This window comes from Lampris incognitus, chromosome 2 (assembly GCF_029633865.1).
Source record: "Lampris incognitus isolate fLamInc1 chromosome 2, fLamInc1.hap2, whole genome shotgun sequence".
NCBI classification, from domain to species: domain Eukaryota; kingdom Metazoa; phylum Chordata; class Actinopteri; order Lampriformes; family Lampridae; genus Lampris; species Lampris incognitus.
Genome location: NC_079212.1, coordinates 113,612,789 through 113,634,487, shown reverse-complemented (window position 1 = coordinate 113,634,487; position 21,699 = coordinate 113,612,789). Strand labels below are relative to the sequence as shown.

General features: G+C 46.5%; 2 pseudogenes; both read right to left on the bottom strand.

Moving 5' to 3' along the window:
• Positions 1-2,090: 2,090 nt before the first annotated feature.
• Positions 2,091-13,940, bottom strand: LOC130131539 (sodium-dependent neutral amino acid transporter SLC6A17-like; annotated as a pseudogene).
• A 5,133-nt stretch (positions 13,941-19,073) lies between these two features.
• On the bottom strand, positions 19,074-20,210 carry LOC130107534 (uncharacterized protein K02A2.6-like; annotated as a pseudogene).
• Positions 20,211-21,699: the final 1,489 nt, after the last annotated feature.

Sequence of the window (21,699 nt, the reverse complement as noted above, 5' to 3'; positions counted from 1 at the left end):
CCCCCCCGATCTGCTGGTTTAACATCGGTTCACCCAGAAGTCAATGCAAAAATTTACAATTTGTAAATTATTTTAAATTTAAATTACGGTTTTTCCATTTAAATTTAAATTTCATTTTTTTAAAAATATGTACATTTTATTTTTTAACTTAAATTTATTTTTTTAAATGTTTAAATTTATTTTTTAATTTAAAATTTAAACAATTTTAAATTGAATAAATTTAAATTAAAAAATTTAAACATAAAAAAAGCTAAAAAAAAACCCCAAAACAAAACAGTTAAAATTTGATGCTAACAGGACCCCCGTGTGACCTACGGGTATTCATAATGTCAGCTGCTGCCAAACCATGGAGATCATTTGGTCAGTAAGCGCAGTAAATCAGTACGAGGACTTCGTGACACCGTGGTTTTGTGTAAAGATGTGTGCAAATATAAAAAGAGGGAAAGGTTTTTTGCAGAAGATGTACTGACTGCTAAAAGGCTGACTGTGTTTTAACAGAAACATAATTTCCTTAACGTTCTGCAACATCTGACTTTATATTAGTCACACTGATCCATTGGTGAGCTGAGTTCTGATGTTTATTTTTAAAATACCTGCAGAGTATTTGGTCCATAACCGATTTCAGTAAAATAAAGGTTTGTTGGAGATGTGCTTTTGCTATTGTGTTGTGCTTAAAAGGGCAATTCAATGTTCATATTGGGGTTTTTGAGCCTTTTGGTTTGTGCTCCAATGCAAACAGACTCGTAGCTTATGCACTGTGTGCATGATCTCCTATAAGTCCGTTTTTACCAGTGCATACACATTAGAATAATGTGCAAAGTTCAACTCAATTACTGGCAATAACAACTGTGTGCAAGTAAATCATTTCAAATCTCTTTCAATCAAAACTTCATCGAAGCCAGCCCGTAGGTCTCACCAACGAAAGACCTTTCAAGACACTCAGTTTCTCACAAATGAAGAAATCTGATGCTTCATGTGTGAGATATCGGAGCAGTACCACACTGTTTTCAAGTGTTTGGTTATCTACAGTTCATTCTTTGGTGGGGATGAGTCCACTATATGCTACTGCAGTAGTTCTCAATCAGGTCCTCGGTTGCCACCAGTACTGCTGGGTTTTTATTCCACCAGGTAGTTTTTATGACATTCATCTGTTGTTCCAGGTCTAACAGCTCTCCGATTAGAGTGGAATAACTGGGTAAAGTTATTCTAGCATGTTATGCTATGAACATGCTATGCTAGCATGTTCATATTCTATGGGCTACCAGTTATGCTAAGCTAACTGCCGTTAGGGGTGGCACGGTGGCACAGTGGTTAGCGCGGTCGCCTTACAGCAAGAAGGTCCTGGGCTCGAGCCCTGGGGTAGTCCAACCTTGGTGGGTCGTCCTCTGTGTGGAGTTTGCATGTTCTCCCCGTGTCTGCATGGGTTTCCTCCGGCGCCTCCGGTTTCCTCCCACAGTCCAAAGACATGTAGGTCAGGTGAATCGGCCATCCTAAATTGTCCCTGTGTGTGTGTGTGTGTGTGTGTGTGTGTGTGTGTGTGTGTGTGTGTGCGCGCATGCCCTGTGTGATGGCCTGGCGGCCTGTCCAGGGTGTCTCCCCGCCTGCCACCCAATGACTGCTGGGATAGGCTCCGGCGACCCTGAAAGCAGGATAAGTGGTTTGGATAATGGATGGATGGAATAACTGTAGTTAGGCTAAGACAACTGCTAGCCCATGCAGACGGGCAGTTCCGACAGTCATCCTGGCTGGCGTTCGTTCTCCTGGACGGTGATTTTTTATTTTGTTTAGTTTAGCTATATGTGTTAGTTTGGATATATGTTTTCTTGTAGTAATGCTCGACTGTGGTCGAAGGATGATGATGATGAGTTCTTGTAGTTTTTGGGTGTGTGTTTTTGTCTTTGTGTTGCACTATTGTGGGCTGGGGGAAACGATGTTTAGTTTCGTTTCATGTGAAATGAAACGACAAATAAAGTGTTCCTGATTTCTGAAAATGCATGAATGTAATAACAAAAAACAGCAGTAACGGTGGTACCTGAGGACCTGATTGAAAACTGCTGATCTACTGGACGTTTGACGTGGACAAAGAGACTTAGCTCCCCTTTAACTTACACAGACCATAATAACATCATGTTCACGTTACATTACAATGCCCAACGAAAAGGTGATTGTCAGATCAGTTGGGGCTACCATGAATACAGCAGGAGAAGAAGAAATACTTGCTATCGTTGCTAACAAAGTGCTAATCTATATAAATGGGTGTCAGCCTGAAGCGATGTATATTGTTCAGAGCGCCGTGAACTCACGGCTTGGAAAACAAAGCTACACAATTAGAAGTGTTGTAGGGCAGTGCATCAGTGGTGTTTCACACTGAATACGGCAATGCTGTGCTACTCTAGACCACATGTGCTATTCTAGACCACATATCCTATTCTAGACCACCTATGCTGAAATTGCTGCGTGGAATCTCACGCAACACCATGTATATGACGTTTTATATACAACAGAATGCACGGCTTTAACAAACAGGACCACAACAGACGACAGTAAAAAGGCGTTAAACCTCTGGAAGGCTTTATACTCCATCAGTTGAACCCACATTCAGCACAACCTGCCATGCAGAACGGGACAAAATTAAAGTGACGGCTCGCAACCATTTGTAGCTGAGTGGCGCACGCAAGCCTCACTACATTCCTTCACATTCAGTTCATCCAGAGTCACTGCACTGTGCAGTGTGAGACGCAAATGCTGCTGGAACTGCGGCAACGTGTCTCCACACGGCCCTCATACTGAGGCAACGAAATGCAGACTGCAAAACCTGTTCAGAAGCAGATGAAATGTGTAATAAAGTATGTTGTGCACACAGCGGTAGCAGAAACTGAGGTACAGTGTGCCACTGTCAATCACTCAACCTTAACGTTCTGTAGTTAAACTATATCTCCAAGTGTACAGCTTGTACAGCACACGGCTTTACTAGACATCAGTTTCACTGACATGTTTAAGACGCTCTGACAAGTGGCTCCCTGCTGTCTGCTAATGATGCCTGTGCTACAGTAGGTGGAGACTTGTGCGCTTCAGTGAGAACTAATTCGAAGTTTGCAAACTGGTGGTGGGGGGATTCTAGATGATACTGCAGCGACCCCTAACAGGGACTCTATTCTTAAACGGTGACGTGGGCTGAAGGAGGCAGAACATCAATGTTGGGGGGATTGAGAACTGGGTTCAGGATGCTCATGAGTCAGACTTGGGGGTAACGGGGGTGGTGGGAGTGGTGGGGCTGATGGCGGCGTTTTGGTATCCTGTTCCGTAGCAGCTGTTCGGCGACAGGGCGTTGGGGTCCGTGGGCTTATTTTCGCCTGGGGCAAGGTAGGCTCTGTGTGCAGGCAGAGATGGGGGGGGTCACGCTGGACTTGGCGCCGAGGATAAATCACCCCTCATCCTGATCCTCCAGGTTGGACATGTCCTTCATCATGGTTTTGCGGTAGGAGACCGACAACTTGTTGGAGCCATCGGACATCAGGTTGAAGTGATGGGTGATGAAAACGATGGGGAGAGGCAGCATGGCCACTGCGATGAGAGCAAAACACATGGCTAGGGCCCAGGGTGGGTAGCTCTGGAAATGCTCCTGAGCCTAGAGACAAAGAGGGTTTTGTAAGTAACAGTGACTTTTGGAAAAACTTTAAAGACTGCATTTTTCTACCAGGCAGTCAGCCATTACAAGCCATTTCAATACCTGTCACGTTGGAAAGTGACTGATCAAATCAGATCTAGCCTGGATTTGGTCAGTCACCTCCCAGTGGGATGTCCCAATGAGCCAGATATTGAAATGGCTTGTAATGGCTGATTGCCTGTTTGCATAATCCCAGGCCTTTAAAAAATAATGTTTCTGAAATGGTCTTTGGCTTCAAAGCAGCACAAGAATTATTTGGTCACAAGCACAAACTGGGAGAGAACTAGTCCAAGGTTTTTGCACTGACAAACTGTGCTGGAATATTTCTGCTCAATAAACCGGGCACACGCATAACCACAAACATTAACTTTGTAGATGGATATTGGTCAAAAATAAGAGAAAATGAAACGTGGGTTTGGCTAAAATACGACAGAATCCTTAATACTGAAGTCAAATGACTACGACAATCCTGAAATGAGCACAGAATAATCACAAATAACCTTATTAGCATGTGACGAGGCACACAAACATACTGACCAGTTCTTCGACCCAGGCGTTGGCCATTTCTATGACAGTGGCAGAGATGAGTACGATGAGGCACACGGGAGAAACATACTTCCACATGAAGAAATAGAAGACAAATGGCCGGAAACCCAACATGTCCTCCAGATCCTGCATGAACCTGACAGCCAAGGGACAGACCAAGAGGTTAACCTTGAAAAGTCACTGCCACACTCCCTTATACGCAACTAATCGTTCATTCTTCCTGCAATAATCTATATACACAGTATGTAATTTGACATGCAAGACAGCCACAGACACAGAGACACAAATCCAGGTGTGCATGAACCTGTCATAGAATGACAGGTTCACGCACACAACTACTCACACACACTCTTGTACTTCTATCTTTTTGAGGACCCCTCATTGACTACACTCATTGACTACATTAATTCCCTAGCCCTTAGCTCTAACTTTAACCACCAGAACTACATGTCTAACCTTAACCCTTACCCTAACCTTAAAGAGAGACTGACATGCCCTTTCTAAACACATTTTTTTAACATTGGGAGTTTGAATCACAACCGACAATAGGCGTGGTTTTAAGAATTCAAAGTTATTGGCTACTGTCTTCCTGGGTGGGTGGGGCTCGGTACCTCTCGTCACTTATTTACCAAAAATGTCGGCGAGCGAGAGTGAGAGGGAGATCCTCTGCGAGGATTACAGTTTTGAGGAGGATTCGGTGATAATAACAACTGTTAGATAGATAGATAGATAGATAGATAGATAGATAGATAGATAGATAGATAGATAGATAGATAGATAGATAGCAATATGTCATAGCAAGATTGATAATAAAGTCTCAGCAAAATAGCACAAACTGGAGCCCAGTAGCTAGCAGGAGGGGTGAAAGAACGGCTTCTCCGTGGTTTTATAGCATCTCACTTTGGACACGCCCTATATGCAAACTGACTGGTGTCTACGTATCCACCAGCACAATTTGTCATTGGACACCATCTACAGCCAATCACAGATCTCTCTCGAGTGGCCGCAGATGCACTGTTTGGCCACTGAATTTCTCCGTGGTTACATTCCAACTCGGAACATAGCCTATCAATAGGAATTTTCAGATTTTGATGTCAGTATCACTTTAACCTAATCCTAATTCTAACCTTGACCCTAAACCCAGGACTTAACCCTAAAAAAGACCCTTAAAGTGAGGACTTGCCAAAATGTCCATCTCATCATTTCATCTCCTCTTATCTGATCTCATCTTCAGCTGCTTCTCCGGGGTTGGGTCGCAGTGGCAGCAAGCTAAGTAGGGCACTCCAGATGTCCCTCTTCCCAGCAATGTCCTCCAGCTCCTCCTGGGGGATCCCAAGACGTTCCCAGGCCAGATTGTACATGTAGTCCCTCGAGCGAGTTCTGGGTCTACTCTGTGGTCTCCTCCCAGTTGGACCTGCCCAGAAAACCTCCAAAGGAAGGCGCCCAGGAGGCATCCTAATCAGATGCCCGAACCACCTCAACTGGCTCCTTCCGATGCGAAGGAGCAGCGGCTCTACTCTGAGCTCCTTTTGGATGTCCTCACTCTGATAGCTATAATCTCAAATCCTCACAAAGATACAAGAACACACACACAAATTGTAGTTGCCAGACATGTTGGCATGTCTCGTTCTTACCTCTTGCTGCCATAGATCCAGGCAACAGAGATGTTTTCAAGGATCACCACCACAGTGAGGGGTAATGTTATGTCTGCACACATCGACAGTGCTGCATTTGATTTGGTGCTGTTCTATTGTGCTGGGATCGATTGGTGATGCCTGTGGGCTCTGAGTTGTTTGATCGGGTCTGCCTGTGATGCTGTGTGAGTCTAAATAAAGAATGCAACGTAGAGGTTGTGTCGAGCGACAGCGCTGTGTCCTGACGTGATTTCTAAATACAATATTGGCGACGAGGTTGACTGATATCTCTCTCCCTCCACCTGCCCCCTTCCTGGCATTACCTGGCGAGCCTCCGGTACCATGGACTCGCTGGCTACATAGTTTTGAAAATTACATCATCGCCTCAGGGCTCGACGACGTGAGCCAGGCTAGGAAGACGGCTCTGTTGCTACACTGCTTGGGAGCAGAGGGTCATCGTGTGCTCGGGACTCTGGGGAACGTCACAAACTTTGACGAAGATGTGGGACTTATGAGCACCCATTTCGCTGCTCCACAGAGTGCCCTCCTTCGGCGATTTATATTCCGTCAGCGACACCAACTGCCTGGTGAGTCTGTGCAGCAGTATGTAGCTAATTTGCGAGGGCTAGCTAGCTCATGCAAGTTTGGCGCGCTTCTGGACAAGATGGTTTGCGACCAGCTTATTGAACACACCAACAACGCAAAGGTGCATGAGACTCTCCTGCTGGAAAAAGACAATCTGCTGCTGTCCAGAGTAATTACCATCGCACTACAAGTTGAGAGAGCAGATGAGTGTGCTGCTATGCTAAATACACAGCAAGTGGCCACCTCCAGTCAAGCTGCCAACGACTTCTCCCTCTACTCACGGCTGCCCCTCGGGACGCAACCCAGCCAGAGCGAGGCGGGCGCCGACTCCACTGAGGATGTCTTGCAACTGCAACGACAGCGTTCTCGGCCCCGCCCTCAACAGTCCTGTGGTAACTGTGGATCTCGGTCTCATGTTTCAAGGGCTCAGAACTGCCCTGCCCGTGGCCAGACATGCCGTAGCTGCGGTAAGCAAAATCACTTTGCCAACATCTGTCGATCTTCCCCAGCTAGGTCAGAGGGCCACGACCCCCAGTCTTCAACCACAATCATTCACAAGGTGAGCTCTGGGCCAGTGTCATTCAAATCATGCACAGTCAACATTAATGATGTGTGCATCCCCCTGCTGTTGGACATCGGTGCAGGTGTGTCTCTCCTGAATGTTGATACCTACAGTCAATTTTTCGGTTCACTGCCACTGTCCGCACCCTCAGCTGTCCCCTGTGGGTATGGTGACTCCAAAATCGATCTGGTTGGCTCTCTCCAAGTGACTGTCCGCTATGGAACCAAGCTGGTGCCCAATGCAGTTTTTCATGTGGCACGCCGTGGGGCCAACCTGATGGGCCTGGACCTGTTCTCCGCTCTGGGGTTCTCCCTGTTAGACACAAGGGGGGCAGCAATCCTGACTGTTGCCACGCCTTGGCAGCAGAAGTGGCCATCGCTGTTTATGGGGCTGGGCTGCCTCTCCGCCTTTGCCCATCAACCTCTCCTCAACCCTGCTGTGAAATCTGTCATCCAACCACTGCGCCGCATCCCGTTGGCTTTCCGTGATGGGGTCTCCGCCGAGCTGCAACAACTGCTGGAAGCTGGTATCATTGAACCGGTGGACGCGTCACCTTGGGTCTCAAACCTCATGGTAGCTAAGAAGAAGTCGGGGGGCCTGCGTATCTGCGTCGATCTACGTGCAGTAAATAAGGCAGTGGTCCCTGATAAGTATCCACTGCCCACCTCAGAAGAACTCACCACTCATTTCTATGGCTCTGAGGTGTTCTCCAAGCTCGACCTCAGACAGGGGTACTTACAGGTGCCCCTCCACCCCAGCAGCCGAAACCTCACAGCCTTTGTGACACATGCAGGAGTGTTTCGCTACACCAGGATGCCTTTTGGTCTCAGCTCCGCCCCTAGCTGCTTCCAAAAAATCATGATCTCCGTGCTGGCTGGCATACTGGGCGTAGCCATTTATCTGGATGACATAGTGGTACACGGGCCCACCAGTGAAATCCACGACAAGCGCCTCAACATGGTCTTCACAGCCCTGTCCAAGCACAAGCTAACTCTCAATGCTGAGAAATGTGTCCTCTCTGTGCCAGCCATCGAGTTCGTGGGGTTCTGGCTGTCAGCGAGCGGTGTAACTCCACTACAATCCAACGTGGACGCCATTCAGGCCATCCCTGAGCCCAGCTCGGCCGCCCAGGTTGCCTCCGTCCTGGGTGTGACAAGTTACTACCTGAGGTTTCTTCCCCAGTACTCTGCGACCACAGCCCCCCTGCGCCAGCTACTGCGTAAGGACGAGCCATGGGTGTGGTCAAAGGCATGCAGTGATGCTGTGCGTGATCTCAAGACTCAACTGACTTCACCACCAGTGTTGGCTCACTTCGACATCTCCAGCTCCACCGTTGTGACCTGTGACGCGTCAGCCACAGCGATAGGGGCTGTGCTGTCTCAAACCCAGAATGGTGTGGAGAAGCCCATCGCCTTCGCCTCCCATGCCCTCAACCTGACCGAGCAGCGGTACTTCATGGGTGAGCGTGAGGCGTTAGCCTGTATCTGGGCTTGTGAAAGGTGGCACCCCTACCTCTATGGCCGCTCCTTCAGTTGGACCTGCACCTGCAGTTGGACATTTATGGTGAGATCCATGGAGTTCCCCACCACCAACGCTTCATGGTGGTCGCCTACGATCTACACTCAAAATGGCCTGAACTCACCACTTCCGGCACTGTGACCTCACAGATCATCATCGACTTCCTGGACTCTCTCTTCTCTTGCTGGGGCCTCCCAAAGACCATCACCACTGACAACGGCCCTCAGCTGGTCTCTGCTGAGTTCACTGCTTATCTCAGAAACAAGGGCATCTGTCATATACACACTGCGTACTACCACCCCCAGGCCAATGGCAGCGTTGAACGTTTTCACCAGTCACTGAAGAACGGCCTCAGAGCACACATCGCCCAAGGGTGCTCTTTCACGTAGGCCATCCGTCAAACTCTGCTGCACTATCGGGCCACACAGCACTCGACCACAGGCGTCTCCCCAGCCTCTCTCATGCTAGGCCGGGAACTGTGCATGCCCCTTGACAGGCTCTGCCCCTCCACACCCCAGGCACCTCCCTCTGGGGTCAGAGCCTCAGTCACTCGTCAGCAGACGCAGATGAAGCAACGGTTTGACCGGTCAAAATGAACCAGGGTGCCAGACATCAATGCGTCAGACTGGGTCAGGGTCCGCAGGCCCCACAGGGACAATAAAATGGCTTCATACTGGTCCTCTCCTCTCCAAGTCACCCATCAGCTGGGCCCAGCCACCTCCCTCCTCAGCGATGGTACTCGGTGGCACTCCAGTCGTCTACAGAAGGTGTCAGCTCTGCCACACACAGCTGGTGACACAACCTTAGCCATTCCCTCAGCATGGCGAGACGCCCCGGGGCTTCATGCAGCTCCTACACGGGCCCCAGACATTCCTGGGCCTCAGCTTCCCCTGCCTTCTCCCTCCCCACCTCGGCCTGCCCAGCCTCAGGCCGCCTCGCGACCTGTTCGCACGCATTTACGCCCTGGCCACCTAGAGGACTTTGTGTCAACCTTTCATGTTTGAAATCCTGCCAGGGGGGGGGGGGATGTTATGTCTGCACACATCGACAGTGCTGCGTTTGATTTGGTGCTGTTCTATTGTGCTGGGATCGATTGGTGATGCCTGCGGGCTCTGGGTTGTTTGATCGGGTCTGCCTGTGATGCTGTGTGAGTCTAAATAAAGAATGCAACGTAGAGGTTGTGTCGAGCGACAGCGCTGTGTCCTGACGTGATTTCTAAATACAATAGGTAGACCAGCAGAGTAATCATCAAACATGGTGAAAAAGTAATTCCCTGAGCACTGGACGAATAGCAGGCCACAGAGAAAAGTTACAATGCAGCATCCCACTAGCTGAGCAGAAAAGCAGAGGGAAAAACATGTGAATTAGTGTAAATACAGAAGATAATGTGAAAAATATCATGAACATTATCACACCCAAGCTTCTGAGATCCATAGATGAGAAAGAGGAGAGGTCCAGGGCAATCTAATATTTATTGCTAGTGAGCTGTTTTTGTGCTTTGTACAGCAAAATGTGCTGAGATCCTTTTAAGGTGCTGAGACAGCTTTTTGGACTAATAATAAAAAGCCAAGGTATGACCATGAACAGCAAAACTCACCTGTGAAAAGCTCTCTCTGGACCTTGTAGGTGTCGAGGACAGGCGTGGTGATACCCGTCATGGTGCCTATCATGCTGCCCAGACCCAGGTTGATCAGCATGAAGAAGAACATGACTGACCAGAAGAGAGAGGCTGGGAAATGGGTCATCGCCTCAGTGAAGGCGATGAAGGCCAAGCCCGTACCCTGGACCGCCTGCCAAGGGCCGGGTGAGATGAAGAGAAAGAATGATGGGGAGAGACACGGATAGAGTGAAAACTGTCGTGGAAATTTACCTGTAAACATTTAAGACTCCAAAATAATTACACAAAACACTGATGGTTGATGATAAAAGATAATTAGTATTGTACAATATGGACAATACAAGCAGAACACTGCATGGGTCACCTTCCTATATTCTCAAACACACAAAGGAAATCCATCAATCATCCATTATCCAAACCACTTATCCTGCTCTCAGGGTTGCAGGATGCTGGAGCCTATCCCAGCAGTCATGGGCGGCAGGCGGGGAGACACCCTGGACAGGCCGCCAGGCCATCACACAGGTTCGACAAGCTCTACATGTACAATGATATTTGTATACAGTGTTTCACATCTAGAATTGAGGTGTGTGTTTAACATACATACATAGCTACACACACACACATATGTGTGCGTGTGTTATATTCGGTGTATTATTATCAATATAAAAGACGAGGGAGCGATACGTCTCATCATCCCAACACGGGGCGTCATACTACTACTACTACTTTCAGCTGCTCCCGTTAGGGGACGCCACAGCGGATCATCCGTTTCCATTTCTTCCTGCCCTCTGCATCTTCCTCTGTCACACCAGCCACCTGCTTGTCCTCCCTCACCACATCCATAAACCTCCTCTTTGGCCTTCCTCTTCTCCTCTTCCCTGGCAGCATCCTTCTCCCAGTATACCCAGCATCTCTCCTCCACACATGTCCAAACCAGTTCAATCTTGCCTCTCTTGCTTTGTCTCCAAACCATCCAACCTGAGCTGTCCCTCTAATATAATCATTCCTAATCCTGTCCTTCTTCATCACTCCCAGTGAAAATCTTAGCATCTTCAACTCTGCCACCTCCAGCTCCACCTCCTGTCTTTTCATCAGTGCCACTGTCTCCAAACCATATAATATAGCTGGTCTCACAACCATCTTGTAAACCTTCCCTTTAACTCTTGCTGGTACCCTTCTGTCACAAATCACTCCTGACACTCTTCTCCACCCACTCCACCCTGCCTGCACTCTCTTCTTCACCTCTCTTCTTCACTCCCCGTTACTTTGGACAGTTGACCCCAAGTATTTAAACTCATACGCCTTCGTCACCTCTACTCCTTGCAACCTCACAATTTCACTGTCCTCCATCTCAGGGAGAACAGTGAACAGGGGGCATCATACTAATACTGTTAAACGACCACTGACCACAACAATGACAACCATTTATGTATGTATTAAACGTTTTTTAATATCAACTAACCTATATCAATCACTACTAATATCCCATATTGTCTGTATTATCATTTATCTAAACCTCCCTACTACACTTGATTCCATTCTTCATTCTAGACCTCAAAACTTTGCTTTTTTACTTTACGTTTCACTACCACTGACAACACTGTCTGACAACAACTGACCGACTGACACTGACTGAGTGGTAGCAAAACAAAGGAAATATTTTCCTTATATTCCTTCTTCCCAGACAAAGAAAGGTCTACTCATTGGTCCACTTCAGTTAACTAATTAATATCTATTTTTCCATGTCTATGCCATAGGATGATCATCTGGTCATCTCCAGCTAAGGGGGATGGGGGTGGGGTTCCATATAGGATCACAAAACACCGAGAGAATCCCAAGCCTTGGGGCCTCTCGAAGAGCTCCCTATATGATTGAAAGCTCCTTGCACCAAATTACACAACTCCTTTAAAGCATTGAGAGATCCCCCCCATTCCAGAAATTCCTTATGCCTCTCTGGGAAGTTCAAGCAGACTCTCGTATCACAACTCACACAAAAACCTTTTCAGACTTTATGAATGAATGATAACTCTTCATGCCAGTTTTACTTTCACAAAACACAAGAAGAACTACAGGAAAGACAGGAGGAGGACAGCATCTGTGGAGACGGCCCAAATGTGGAGACATCTCATAATGTAGATAGAAACCTGTGGGTTTGGAGACAGTAAATTCTCCATTAGCATGTGAGCTGCAGTCCGGGCAAACCCACCTTGTTGAGCTCGTCCTCTAAAACACAGGGGTCCAGACCCAGCTGGGAGAAGCTGCCTTCCTTCACAGTCTTGATGACTCCATACATCTCTGCATAGTCCGATGTGGTCAGATGGGAGAAGTTCACATGCGGCGGGATGAGGTCGTGACTCAGGACATTTGTGTTAAGATAGCCGAGGATCTTCTCTGCATTCCTATCAAGAAAAAACAAATAAGAATAAACAAGAGAACGACTAGATTATAAGTGGAGATGGTACCATATTATCATATTCTTTCACAAATAACAAATAGCAAATTCTCCTGGCAGAAACACGACTTATCCCAAAAATAGCTTCTGTGGGAGGGGGGGGGGGCGTACTCCATGACACACTTTTCGTTCATGATGTTGGCCTTGAAGCCCAGCACAGCGAACACCACCAGCGTGGCCAGGATGGAAGTAACAAAGTTGATGATGGATACAAGCACCGCGTCGAAATGACAGTTGTTGTCGATCTTGTTGTAGCTGGAGAAGGCTATGACTCCTCCGAATCCCAAGCCCAAGGCGAAGAAGACCTGGGTGGCTGCCTCCCTCCACACCTGAGGCTCCAGCATCTTCTCTAGCTATAGGACACATAGGACAGTTCAAGTCAGTTGGGTCAATGATCACTGATCTATCCTTCGGCGGATTTGACTCAGGACAGCTAATGATGAACGAAAAGAGGGAGCAGAAGGGGAGGGGATGGACAGAGGAGTTAACGCTGCTCCCACACTCTCACCTTAGGAGTAAACATGTGGGCGATGCCATCCACAGATCCCTTCAGCATTAATCCCCTCACCGGGAAACAGAAAAGCACCACGTAGGGGAAAAGAGAGCTGAAGTACATCACCTGTGACGAGGAGAAAGTATTTATATACATGTATATTACAAAAGGCTTGTAAGTGGTCTTCCTCTAAATTGTCATTCATTACAGCACCCCCCCCACTCCATCTACTACCTTCCCAGAGGAGGCGATGCCTTTGATGACAGCCATGCAGACGATGATCCAGACCAAGAGGAGAGAGAAGGTCATTTTCACGTTGAGGCCGCCGCTCTCCGCGATGGTGCTGGTCGTGTTCAGGGTCTGGCGGTACCAGAAGTAGGTGGTGGCTGAACTTTTGTCGCACTCCGGCTCCACAACTATCCGCGTTCAACGCGAACGATGGGACGTTGGTGGGACACATGGGTGAAACGGTGTGGGGGTGGTTTTTGGAGGGTAAGGTGGGGTGGGAGAGTGAACAAATGGCGGAAGTGATAGATAGGATGAGAGAAAAGAGAAGATGGGTTTGGCGAGGTGAAAGAGAGGAAGAAAGGAGGATTTGTCGTGGACAGACATTGGAGGAGTGTTTGGGTGCATAAGGAGGGAAGATGGAAAGAGAGGGGAGACAAATAATTGGAAGGCGAGTGTTTGCCCGAGGTCAGCATCTCAATTCTCCATCAGCTCCAACTCTCGCAGCCTTCACCGAGCTCAACAAGGTCGTCTGTGAGTTTAGCATGCAGCGCGGGACCAACCACTCACAACGCTTGATAGTTTTCTCTGCACATAATATATCGAACTTGTGTAGGTCAACCTCGGGGACATGATGCATGCCTGTGGGTGCTGAGCTACAGCATTGCTACACTTCTTTATTCTCTTTCTTTGTACCGCAGGTGGCTGCAGACTGGTGCTTACCCACATGCACGGGCATGCATGCATGCACACAACGCACTTGGCTAGGTCATTCATTTTAACCTTTTTCAAGCATTGTGTTTTCGGTCACACTCTACTCTCAAGAAGAAAAAAATAAACGTGTTTTATGGGATATACGGTGCTGCAGAACCACTTATCAGAGTAACAATGAATTCAGGCTGGTATGAGAGAATATGGGTGAAATGAAGGAGGGATCCGCCGAGCCCAAAACGGCCAACATCTTCTCCTGCAGCTCAGAATGTTTGCTATCGCCGAGTCCGTTGAGTGACAACAGGCGATCCGCCTTCTCCATCTCCGACAGCTGGAAGAGCTGCAAAAGGAATGCCTTGAGTGCGCCGTATTTCCCCACAGCCGGGGGGGGGGGGGGCTTCCAGCAGCCCCATAGCTCGGGCCGTCGTCTGGGCATCCAACGCCGCCACCACAAGGAAATACCTCGAAACGTCCCGTGTTATTCCTCCCAGCTCGAACTGGGCTTCAATGTGTTGAAACCATGGCCGGGGACTGTGCTGCCAAAAGTCGGGCAACTTCACCGTTGCTGCTGAGATGCTAGTGCTAACACGAGCCATACCGTTAGCATCACCTGGAGCCGGAGCGGTGTCGTCATCGCTTTGGGTCGACATGTTCGTTGTCAATGTGCGGGGTCACCAATGTAGGAGGGCAGGAATGAGGAGACGGAGAGGTCGAGTCAATTCCGTTTACTCGCCACACAAAACGCCACTGACACAGCACAATCTCTCGTGGCAACCAGCTAACCGCGTTTGCCTTAAAGGAGCAGCAGCCCCTGGTGACTCTACCCTCAATTGTGTATCACCACAGTAACATAATCCCTGACTGCTGTTTCATGCTAGCTAATGTTTCTGCAATGGTGGGAATCGTAAACCAGTGAATTTGAGGACGCCCACATCGAACACGTCATCGACATTGAACACGTCACCGATCTGCAGGCTGCAGTCAGGGGTACCTGATCACAGTTCTACAAGTGTTTAATGAAAGCCTATCATCCAGTTGTTTACCTGCAAGTATGACTCAAGGTTTAATTACATTAATTCCTAAACCACGCAAAGATCCGCTTTATATTGACAACTGGCGCCCAATCTCTCTTCTAAATAATGACTATAAAATATTGGCCATGATTCTTGCTAGAAGAATCAAAAAAGTTCTAGATTCCATAATTGATGAAGCACAATCAGGATTCATGCCTAATAGACACATCACCAACAATATTAGACTAGTTTTAGATGTACTTGATTACTCACACCTCATTTCTGATAACAGCTTTTTGCTCTTCTTAGACTTCTTTAAAGCCTTTGACACGGTGGAACATACTTTTCTCTTTCATTCGTTAAAGAAATTTGGGTTTGGAGACTTTTTTTTGCAATACAATTAAAACCCTTTACAATAATGCCAACTGTTCAATCAAGCTTAAATATGGGTCATCTTCCAGGTTTGAGGTCAAACGTGGCGTTCGTCAAGGTTGCCCGATATCGTCTTATTTATTTCTACTCGCTGCCCAACTTTTATGTGACCATATTAAGTATAGTAATCTGAAAGGTGTTTCTATTGCTGATAGAACTATTGTAATTAGTCAACTAGCGGATGACACCACTTTATTTCTAAAAGACAGTTCCCAAGTACCTTTAGCTATTAATATTATAGAACAATTTACTAAAGCTTCGGGCCTTCATTTAAATCTTAAAAAATGTGAATTATTAGCTATCAAAGATTGTTGTGTTGATTCAATTTCCAATATTCAAGTTAAAAATTCGGTTACTTATTTAGGTATCATTATAGATAAAAATGAATCCCAAAGATGTAACACTAACTTCAATCCAATAATTAACGAAGCTAAACAAAAATTCAATCTGTGGCTCTTATGTGACTTATCTTTAAGGGGCCGAATTCTCCTCTCAAAGGCTGAAGGAATATCAAGATTAACATATGCTGCACTGTCATTAGGTATAGATAGTCATATATGCAAAACAATAGATAAAATATTATTTGATTTTGTATGGAAAAACCACACCCATTATCTTAGGAAATCTGTTCTGATGAGCGAATACAATAATGGTGGCCTTAATTTTTTAGACTTTTCCACACTGAATTACACCTTTAAAATAAATTGGATCAGACGTTACCTTATATGTCCATCTTCTCTTTGGAATTTCATTCCCCATTTTGTCTTTTCTTCAATTGGTGGTCTTACATTTTTGCTTCTATGTAACTATAACATTGACAAAATCCCCCTCAAACTTTCTTTGTTCCACAAACAAATGTTACTGGCATGGTGTCTAATTTACAAACACAACTTTTCTCCTCACAGGTTGTTTATTTGGAATAATAGATATTTGCTGTATAAAAACAAATCTATCTTTTTCAAACAGTGGTTTGACGACAATATTCTTTTGATTAGTCAGTTGTTTAACCAACATGGGCAACTTTACAATTATGTTGAATTCATTCAACATTATAGATTCCCTGTTACACCTAAATAATTTTCTGCTGTTTTTGATGCTGTTCCCTCTGGCATTGTTTCAATTTTCAAAGGTGTTAATGTGAATGTTAATCTCCCTATATCAGTAGATGTAACTGAAACAACTGTTGGGAAAGCATGCTTTTCATGGAACACCAAGAACAAAAACAAGATTATTCGTCAACTGTTTCAACAAGATATTATTAGCTCACCCTCTGCCTTATCTTATTGGTCTGCCTTTGTTGGTGAAAAAATTGTTTGGGAAAAAATTTGGCTTTTACCTCATAAGTTCCTCTTGACTAATAAAGTAAAAGAAATATCTTTCAAAATTATTCATAGATTCTATCCAACTAATCATTATTTGCAGAGACTTAAGAAGGACATTGATGTGAGTTGTTCTCTCTGTGGTTTGTTTAATGAAACATTGGTTCATTTATTTTGGTCTTGCCCACACACAACTGTGGAGTACGTTGTCTCATTTGATTATTGATCATATTTGTAATATATTCGCTATATTATCTGGATATATCCTATACTGCTAATATATCCATAACAGTGATTTGAGCCGAAGACCAATTCCCAACGTCTTGTCCTCTTTATTGTAGCTCTCCGACTGTCGCAGCAGTCAACATCCGGGGTATATGAGAGCCTAGCTTAACCACCACTAGGTAGCGCTGTTGGTCTACTACACTCCTCCCCCTTAAACTATGAAGTTCCCCTAATAAAATATTATCACTCTAAAACATGCTGATATGGCAAATTACTTTCAGCATCTTTTCATTACTGGTTACACAACCCACTTCGACCCACATTTGCCCATTTACATATCAGTCTCAGGAACTCTTTTTCAAATTTTTTTCTTAACAGGAGTTGAACAATTTAGTCTCTCAGGAACTCTTTTATTCAGGAACTCGGCTGATCTTACAAAGACAGTCGTTTTGGAGGTGCCCTCTCTCTCTGAGGGTATCGGCACTCAACCACCTCAGGGGAAGTGGAAGCTCGGTGAGGAGGCGACACGGCCTTGCCCACCGAACCTCGTAAGGGTGTTGCAAGCTTCTCCGGAGCCTGCATCCTTGGAACGGGTGTATCTTCAGGTGAGTACGGGCTAGCACCTATGGCTCCAGTTGTGCCTTTCCCCCCCAAATCCGCAACTGCAGGGTAGGTGTTGCTGATACCCATCTGGTCATCTTGAAACTGAAATGCCTCAGGAGGACTGGAGGGTCGGTCGAACAGCAGATGGTCAATGTGGACTGAACGTCGGTTCACTCCATTCCACACCAGGTAGGTGACTGGTCCGAGTCTCTTTTCCACTGTCCCTTTCGTCCACCTCTCCTTTCCTCCACGGAAGTTTCGGATCAGTACTGAGTCCCCCTCTGACAGATGTCTCAGCTTCGAGGCGGGTTGGTCATGATAGTCCTTCTGCTTTTGTTGTTTGTCCCCCACCACTCGAGCGAGGTCTGGCTTCAGCAGGCTGAACCTGGTCCTAGGCTGACGTTTGAGGAACAGTTCTGCTGGTGTGCAACCTGTAACGCTGTGTGGTGTGGTCCTGTATGACAACAGGAAGTTGGCGAGCCTGTGTTTCACTGTAATAGTGACGTTTTGTTTCTTCTCATCGAGCAGCTGTTTCAGAAGTGAAGCTTTCACCGTCTGGACTGCTCTCTCTGCGGCACCATTAGAAGCAGGATGGTAAGCTGGCACCAAGGTCTGCTTAATGCCGTTGCTTTTCAGGAATGTTTTGTACTCCAGCGAGGTGAATTTTGGACCGTTGTCCGAGACGATCTCCTCAGGAAGACCGTAGGACGAAAAGATGCTCCGCAGCACTTCGATTGTTTTGGCGACGGTAGTTGTTGCCATGGGGATCACCTCAAGCCATTTTGAATGACTGTCTACTAACACTAGGAAGTGTTGCTGATCCTTCTCTGCAAAGTCAATATGTAGCCTCTGCCATACTCTCGTAGGCCACTGCCAGCAGTGTAGTGGTGATACTGTTGGTAGTTTCCTCACACTCTGACAAGCATCACATTGCTGCACTGCACGTTCGATATCACTGTCCAACTGAGGCCACCATAAATAGCCCCTCGCCAAACTTTTCATCCTGCACCCTCTGGGGTGCCCTTGGTGTAGGTCGTACAGTAGTCGTTCTCTGTGTGCTGGTGGGATGATAATTCGAATTCCCCACAGAATGCATCCTTGTTCCACAGACAGTTCATTCCTTCGGTTGAAGTACGGTTTCAGTGTGTCATCGTTGATGTAACTCGGCCATCCAGACCGGGTCAGTTCCAGTACCTTGCATAGGACTGGGTCCTTGAGAGTGCTCTGTGCAATCTCTGTAGCCTGCACGGGTAGCTCATCTACTAATGAGAAATAAAAAATGCTCTTCTCCTCCGCTGTTTTGTCCTTTTCTTTCCCCGGCAGTCTAGATAACGCATCCGCATTTGCATTGTCCGCTGACGTTCTGTACTCTATACTGTAGTCATAAGCCATAAGACTCAGTGCCCATCTCTGCATACGCAAAGCGGCTAGTGTAGGGATTTCTGACTTGGGTCCTAAGATGGCAAGGAGGGGTTTGTGGTCAGTTATTAAACTGAATTTGCGGCCATAGAGATATTTATGAAATTTGGTCACGCCAAATATTATGGCCAACGCCTCCTTCTCTATCTGACTATATTTACTCTCTGCCTCTGTCAACGTACGTGACGCAAAGGCGATTGGTTTCTCGTCCCCATTTTCCATTATGTGTGACATTACCGTACCTATCCCATAAGGGGATGCGTCACAAGCTAATCTCAGTGGTTTCTGCGTGTCGTAGTGTACTACTACTGAGCTTTTCACTAACTATTCTTTGGCAGCCTTGAATGCTGCTGCACACTCTGGTGTCCATTTCCATTCGACTTCCTTCTTCAGGAGTTGGTGTAGTGGCTGCAATACGGTCGACAGATCTTTCATGAAACGGCCATAATAGTTTAACAGTCCTAGGAATGACCGTAGCTCTGTGACGTTTGTGGGCTGGGGTGCATTTACGATGGCGGCAACCTTCGTCTCAGTGGGGTGAAGTCCCTCTTTATCTATCAGATGCCCCAGGTACTCTACTTTCTCCTGCATGAAGTCACATTTTGCTCTTTTCACTCTTACCCCGTAGCTCTCCAGTCGGCTCAAAACCTAATCTAGGTTCCTCAGGTGCTCCTCTCTTGTTCTGCCTGTGACTAGTATGTCATCGAGGAAGCAGGTCACATGCTCTAAGCCTTGTAGTATCTGGTCCATCACATTCTGGAACATAGAAGGTGCACTCGACACTCCATATGAAAGTCTGTGATAAACATACAGTCCTTTGTGGGTATTTATTGTTAAATACTTCTCTGAGTCCTTATCTAACTCAAGCTGTTGGCAGGCATGTGAGAGATCTAATTTGCTAAAGAGAGTGCCCCCGGCCAGTGTAGCGAAGAGATCCTCGGCGTTCGGTAGTGGATAGGTCTCCTCTTCCACACTCTGATTAACCGTGACTTTATAGTCTCCACAGATACGAATTGACTTGTCTGATTTGGGTACAACTACTATCGGGGCAGCCCACTGTCTATGGTCTATCTTTGAGATAATACCAGCTTTTTCCAGCCTATCTAGCTCTTTTTCAACTGTGTCTTTTAGTGCGTATGGCACTGGTCTTGCCTTTCTGAAGACAGGTTTTGTATCTGGCTTCACTTTGATATTTGCCTTGAATTCACGAATAGTGCCAGGCTCCTCAGCAAATACTGCTTTGTGTCTCTGTAACACTGCCTCTACATCTGTGTTATCACTGCCCCCTGCTGGTGTAACTGAGAATATGCTTCCCCAGTCTAGTTTAAAATTGGCCAGCCAGTTACGGCCAAAGAGGGCTGGTCTGTCACCTTTCACAATCACAAGAGGTAAATCTCCACTCTGGTTGTCATATTTCGCATTGACAGTCACTTGGCCCATCAAGGGAATGTTCTCACCGGAAAAGGTTGACAGACGCACTTTACTTTCTTTCAGTGGCAGGTGTGAGAGATGTTCCTTGTACACTATCTCAGATACCAGGGTTACGGCAGCTCCTGTGTCAAGCTGCATGTCTACAGGGTTTCCTTCTAACTTAATACTGACCTTAATGTCCTTTTTTCCATTACCAACTGTATTCGTGGAGTACACTGTATTCATCGGATACGCACCAAACAGTTCATCCTCATTTCCATCTCCTCTCTCACTTGGACTGTGGTCTTCAGCCACATACTGTGTATGTCCCTGTCTATTTTTAGTTTTACACATTCTTGCTATGTGCCCTACCTTAGAACACTTGTGGCATGTCTCGGTTTTATACCTACATACTTGAGCTGCATGGTTGTTACCTCCACATCGGTAACAGGGTTGGTGCGTTTCTGTTCTCTGTGGTCTAGAGTTGTCACTGGTAGGTTGCTTGCTTTTCCACTCGCTGGTGGACGACTTGCTTCTCCACACACCCTTGCTTGTTCTCTTCTTGTCTATCTTATTCACAGTTGCAGCTCCGCTTGGTTTGCTGGCAAACTCCAGCGTATTCTTTGACGCCATTTCCATAGATAAGGCCAGCTTACATGCTTTTGCAAAAGTCAGATTGTGTTCTGCGAGCAACTTTCTCTGCATAGCCTCCACCTTTAAACCACTAACAAATCGGTCTCTCAGTGCTTCATTTAAATGCTGACCGAATTCACAATGTGTGGACAAGTGCTTTAAAGCAACCACATAATCACACACTGACTCATTTTCTAGTTGGTTTCTTTTCTGAAATCTAAAACGTTCAGCTATGATTAGTGGCTTGGGTTTATAATGGGATGCTAGTTTCCCACTCAGTACTCCATACGTGAGGCTACTCGGTTTTTCTGGTATGCAGAGATTCTTTAGTAGGCCATAGGCTTCTGCGCCTATCACAGATAGGAAAACATTGGCCTTCTTACCGTCCTCCACTTCATTAACGATCATCCATTGCTCCAATCTTTCAAGGTACGACTCGAAGTCCTCTTTACCTTCCTTGTATTCAGCAATATTGCCGATGAAATGCGCCATGCTTGTGCTTGGCTTGGCTAGCTAGTCTTTTCTTGCTAGCTGGCTGGAAGCTAGCTTGTAGCGTCACGTTGCTTCGTCCGCTTTTATTAACTACCGGAATTACCTTCTCACATTAAAGGTATCCCATCCGTTGTCGCCACTG